The sequence below is a fragment of the Mustela erminea genome, chromosome 19 (assembly GCF_009829155.1).
Source record: "Mustela erminea isolate mMusErm1 chromosome 19, mMusErm1.Pri, whole genome shotgun sequence".
NCBI classification, from domain to species: domain Eukaryota; kingdom Metazoa; phylum Chordata; class Mammalia; order Carnivora; family Mustelidae; genus Mustela; species Mustela erminea.
In genome coordinates this window covers 36,550,193-36,556,044 of record NC_045632.1, presented here as the reverse complement: position 1 = coordinate 36,556,044, position 5,852 = coordinate 36,550,193, and positions in this window count along the sequence as shown.

The window sequence follows — 5,852 nt, the reverse complement described above, 5'->3', positions numbered from 1 at the left end:
CCCTGGAAAAGTCCTAATGTTTGCACTATTTGGATCCCTTTTAAAGGTGTTTTCTCTTAAACTTACTCACATCCTTTAAGCAGGCATTGCATCCAAACAATTAATTAATGAGTCCTTATTGCGAACCGGAAACTCGTCTAGGCATGGGAGATCAATAGTGGAGGAGAGAGAATAAAAAGAAAAATCCAAGAAGGGAAGTTATATGTTGTTCGTATAATATAGAGAAACATATATTTAAACTCTATCAAACTGTATAGAGAAAGTTCATCTTTGATTATTTTAATATTTGGGGGTTTGGTTGTACATTTAAAAAAATTCATGAATTTTTATTGTGGCAAAATAGACACAATGTAAGATCTACCATTTTAACGATTTTTAGGTGTCAATTCAGCGGCATTAAGTATATTCACAATGTTGGTTAACGATCACCACTGTCTATTTAAGAAGATTCTTTTTTTTCCTGTAAATTTTTTAACTGAGGTATAACTGACATACAACACTATACTTTTGTTTCAGGTGTACGGCGTAATGATTAGATATTTGTATATGTTGTAAAATGAACTTACAGGACTATTTGTTGCACTGTTGGTACATTAAAAACAAACCGAGTGATTACAAAGGGGATGGGGTAAACTAAATTATGGTATCTTTGCTAAGGTATTATACAGACAATAGAGTAATAATTTCAGAGTATGTTTAACGCCATGAGAAGCATTTAAATAAGTATAGGAGTATAGTACAACTTAGATATTTTATTTCATAGGTTTTTAAAATTTTATTTTAGATAGGCTACACACCCAATGTGGGGCTTGAACTCACCACCCAGAGATCAAGAGTCGTACACTCTTCTGACTCCATACTCCTCCTCTGGTTTCCTCACTTGGACAAATGGGTTGGGTGTCCTCTCCTGCCCTGGCAGCATGTCAATGTCAAGTCAAGATGTTCCGTGCTAAGATGCCGCACAGTGAGTCTGCAGGTGAGGCTGATAGAGGCAGTCACTTACCCTTCACCAGCGACCCGACATGGTGTCAGAGGTCTTGTAATTCTGGTCTCCGTGTGGTTCGCCCACGCCTTTACCCTGCCTTTCCCTCTGTGTGTGGATTCCAGCTGCATGGCTCTTCTTTCTCTGGAGCACCTGCCAAACCATGCCCCCCTCTCTGCCCTTCCCATTGCCATGGCTTCTCCCTGTTACCTGCGTGACGCATCTCTTCTGTCTTCCCAGGTGTCAGATCCAATGTGACTTTCTTGGGGATGCCTTTCCTGAATGCACTATTTGAAATGGAGAGGAGCTGACCTCATTACCCTGTTTTACTTCTATTATGGCTCTACTTGCTAACTGAAATGAGAGTATATATTGGAGAAGGCAGGTGCTATACAGGCTCAACCGACGTTTGTTAATCAATGAATCGGGGTTGCCACTCTACCTGTGTGAATTGTGGATCACAGAAATCCATAAGACTTCATGCATTGCCCCCCACCCAGGAGTTTGTTCAAACTCTATGCAGGCACACAGTGACAGGAAAACCTTTCTGAAAGACTTTTTCTGCGTCGAAGCACTTCATAAGCAGTCTAGTCAGTCAGAGCCCACTGAAGAAATGACTGCCCTTTCCAGGCAGCCAACTCCACATTCTGAGGCTCTGCCCCCAAAATGAAGGGAATATCTGTCTGCTGCTGAGCACTGGAGAATGAGCTGCCTTGATCAGTCAAGCAGCATGTGTGGAAGACCTTCAGGATGTTAAGGACGGACAAACGGTTGTCTGCCTCGAGACAGGCATGTACGCTTGCAACCATGGTGAGAGTCTAATGTTGACCTAGGAGCATCAGGCTAGGTCAAACTGCACTATTGAAGAGATCTGATAAGTCTTCTCTGAGCAAGAAACTATGGAGTTGAGATCTGAAGGGTAAGAAAGGGTTAACGAGGCATCTAGACAGAGCAGAAGGAGACTCCAGCTTTCCAGAGAAGGAACAGCGTGTGCCCATTTCCCGGGAAGAAGGAATAGGGATGTGTAAGCATAGTACCACCCTGAGAGCTGAAAAGGCAGGACTCTGGCTTGGATCCTATAAAGATGACCAGTTTGACCGTTTGGCTGATTTTAGCCTTGAAAGTCCTATATCTGGGGAACCCCTCAGTACTGGGCTAACAAGGCATTAGGTCATCCTGTCTGAGCTTTATAGGTGTCCCACTCTGGTCCTCTTTCATCTGTGACTCTCTAAACAGAGTAAGATGTCTCTGGGGCAAAGCACATAGACCCACTGAGATACACCATTCTAGATCTTTCCCGGGTATATAGCCCCCAGAATTCCTTTCCCTAACCGTCCCAACCTTGCTTTGAGATCCCTTTATACCTCTTCCCAAGTCTACCCTTCCGAGGATGGATTACATCACCCGATCATCCCTTACCCAGAGGGACAGCAGAGCACAGCTATTAGTGGAAGTTACGGTAAGTGTGGGCTGGGGCTTCACACACACTCACTTGAGCTTCTTGTGGTAAAGAATAAAGTCAGAGCTGGGACGGGCAAGGCAGCAGATCCCAATCTTCGGCCTTGGGACTGGCTTTCTCCAAACCACCATGCACTGAGCACAGATTTCCAAGGAATCTGAAATTTCTAAATTCCTACTTAGGCATCCAGGTCATTATAAAGGTCTATCTTTCATAAGATACAGTGCCCATCTGCAATTAATTGTCTGGTAACTTGCTTTATACATCTTATATATTTAGACATGTGGTATATGGCCCTTCATTTGTATTATCATTATTATTTTTTAAAGATTGACTTATTTACTTTAGAGAGAGAGAGAGAGAATGTGAACACAAGCATGAGGGGTAGAGGGAGGAGAGAGAATCCCAAGCAGACTCTGTGCTGAGCAGGGAGCCCAATGTGGGGCTCAGTCCCACGACCGTGAGATCACTACCAGAGCAGAAACTAAGAGTCGGCTGCTCAACCCACTAGGCCACCCATGTGGCCCAGCTCTCCATTTGTATTATTGCCCTGGTCTCCACAAATGTTATTTTTCGTGTAGGGAACTAAAAGAGGGAGAAAAATGATTCAAGATGAACAAAAGAACGAGAGGAATCATCAAAGCAATAACAATCATTATCCAGTGCTTTGGTGATACTCTGCTGTGCCTCCCAGGTCTGACCTCATTCATAACTGGAGAAGTTACTGCCACAGTTACTTGGAGTGGCCCTCTCTGGAAATTGCTTCAGGCTAAAGATAGCTGCTTCACCCAAGGGACAGACCCTCACCCCAATCCAGGGCAATCCAGGGCAATTCAAAAGGGCCCATTGAGATCTGCTCCCTAGGGGGCTAGCAGAGACCTTCTCATGACTGTTCTCCAGCTCAGCTTTCCAGATTCCTTGCCTTAACCCCCAGGCACAGATCCTGAGATACTTCTAATAACCTTCCTTCATGTTAACCTCTGTCTCAGAGTCAGGTGTCCTATAAATGCACCAGCCACAAGGCTTATAATTATCATTTTCCTATTAGGCTCTCTGAGCATTTTCTGTACCTAATTTCACTTAATTCTCACAACCTTCTGATAAAGTCAGGGCTCTTATGAATACTCATTCTTGAAATGCTGAAGCTGAAAGTTCCTCAGTGCATGTGGCTGAGGAACTACAGATCATACAGTGAGTAGGGGAGCAGAAGCTTCTAGTGTTGGCTAGTTTTTGATGGCTGGCATAGAGATGGTAGGCTCTCTTTGGATTTTGAAACTGTATTTTCATTCACTACTCATTTAATAACCTATCTTTTTTATTATGGGGGGATGGGCTGGTCATCTGGATCCCTTCAAGGTTGTAGTCTGATACAGATCATAAAGCTATCATCCCCATAACTGATTTACAACACAAAAGAAAGCACGACAGGGGCGCCTGGGTGGCTCAGTGGGTTAAAGCCTCTGCCTTCAGCTCAGGTCATGATTTCAGAGTCCTGGGATTGAGCCCCACATTGGGCTTTCTGCTCGGCGGGGACCCTGCTTCCCCCTCTCTCTCTGCCTACCTCTCTGCCTACTTGTGATCTCTGTCTGTCAAATTAATAAATAAAATAAGTCTTTAAAAAAAAAAAAACAGGCAGGACAGAGTGGTGATGATATCCAGAAGAAAAAAAGAAATGATGCAACAGGGTGTTTAAAAGGTAGGAGAACACGAACGTGTTGTGTACTGAGCTCTAAAATGCAAGAGTCCTTGATACCCACAGGCTGCTAGTTGGTAGACAGCGGGCGGAAAGAGCGTCCTGCTCTAATGAAACAGGGACGTGAGGAGGCACACGGCAGCAGACCTGTTCTCAGGCTGACAGTATTCCTAAGTGAACTGTTTTTCTTTTTAGCTTCCTAATGGTCTATTTAGCCAAGAACTGTTAATTATTTTTTCTTTTTTGGGTGGGGAGGGAAGAAGGGGTAGGGGAATGTTTAGGTGATGACTTACGGAGGCTTCCAACGAGATGCAGTGTTTGAGATGTGTTTTCATGTGTTAGTAGAGGTGAGAGTGTTTTTAGCAGCTCCTGTGCAAATCATGACTTCTTATTCTTGCCTCTAACTTAAGATATTCCCTCTGTTTGGAAGCCTCTTTAATCTCACCCTGATGATTCCAAGTCTTCCAAGAAAAGGGGTGATATTAAGACAATTCTTGAAGTCGTGTTCCTTGGCACCCTGTTAGATTAACCATCCTGGCTTTGTATAGCCTGTTCCGCTGCGATTACACAGGTCACCAGAAAAAAAGGTGCTGCTAAATTTCTCAGAGTCTCACCTCCTCGTCTATACAATGGGAATGCACACTCCTATCCTAAAAGGTAGTCGTAATTACTTTAATTACTTTCTATAAATTCCTACCCAGAGTAGATCCTTGTGAAATTTTAACACTTTTCTTTCTGGATGGAATCTAAGTACTTATTTATGGAAATGTGCAAGGACGGGCTGGGGAAGAAAGATTTATCTTTCATAATCTAATCTCTTTTCCAGTTTCACCTAGGGAATGGCTAATAACTGATTCTGTGTTGCCACATGCCTGAATCACATCCCCACATCCCCACTTCTCTAGAGACAAAAGAGCAGCCTGAGAGACACCACCTGGTCAATAACAGCTTTTTTCTGGGGTGCCTGAGTGGGTCCGCAGGTTAAGACTCTGCCTTCAGCTCACGTCATGATCCCGGAGTCCTGGAAAGGAGCCCTGCATGGGGCCTGCTTCCCTTTCTCCCTCTCTGCCTGCCTCTCTGCCTACTTGTGATCTCTCTCTCTCTGTGTCAAATAAATAAAATAAAATCTTTAAAAAAAAAACAGCTTTTTTTTTTTTTTTTTTCTGATAGGGAGTTAACAAAGGAATAGCCTAATGCTCTTTATAACAAGGAAGTGTGAGTTCTTATTGCCTTAAGGACGGGGCAACTGGGGGAGTGGGATGGAGAAGAAGAGAAAAGAGAAGGAAGGGGAGGGCATGGGGAGGGGGAGGGGGAGGAGAGAGAAAAGGTGAGGATGGGGGGTGGGGGGAAGAGAGATAATAAATAAAAAATACAGGAACCCAAGTTCATCCAACCAGGTCCTTCTTACCCAAGAAAGAAGCCTGGTCAGGCTGCTCCAACTTCCTGCTCCCTCCTGGCTATGAGAAATCCTCACAGGTTCAAGATGTGCTACTGAGTATTCGTTAGAGTCTAACACTTTTTCTTAAACCCACTGGCCTTGCAGAGAGGGCTCACTCTTGCCATTTGAGGCAGTTGCCGAGGACGCTGGAAAACAATAGCTTTGGACACCGGGGGGAAATGATATGCCATTCAACAAAAGCCCCCTGTCATCTGCTTTGTGATTGGAAATGAGGTGGGGAGCCGTTTCCGAAATACTGTATATTACCGAGCAGATGTAT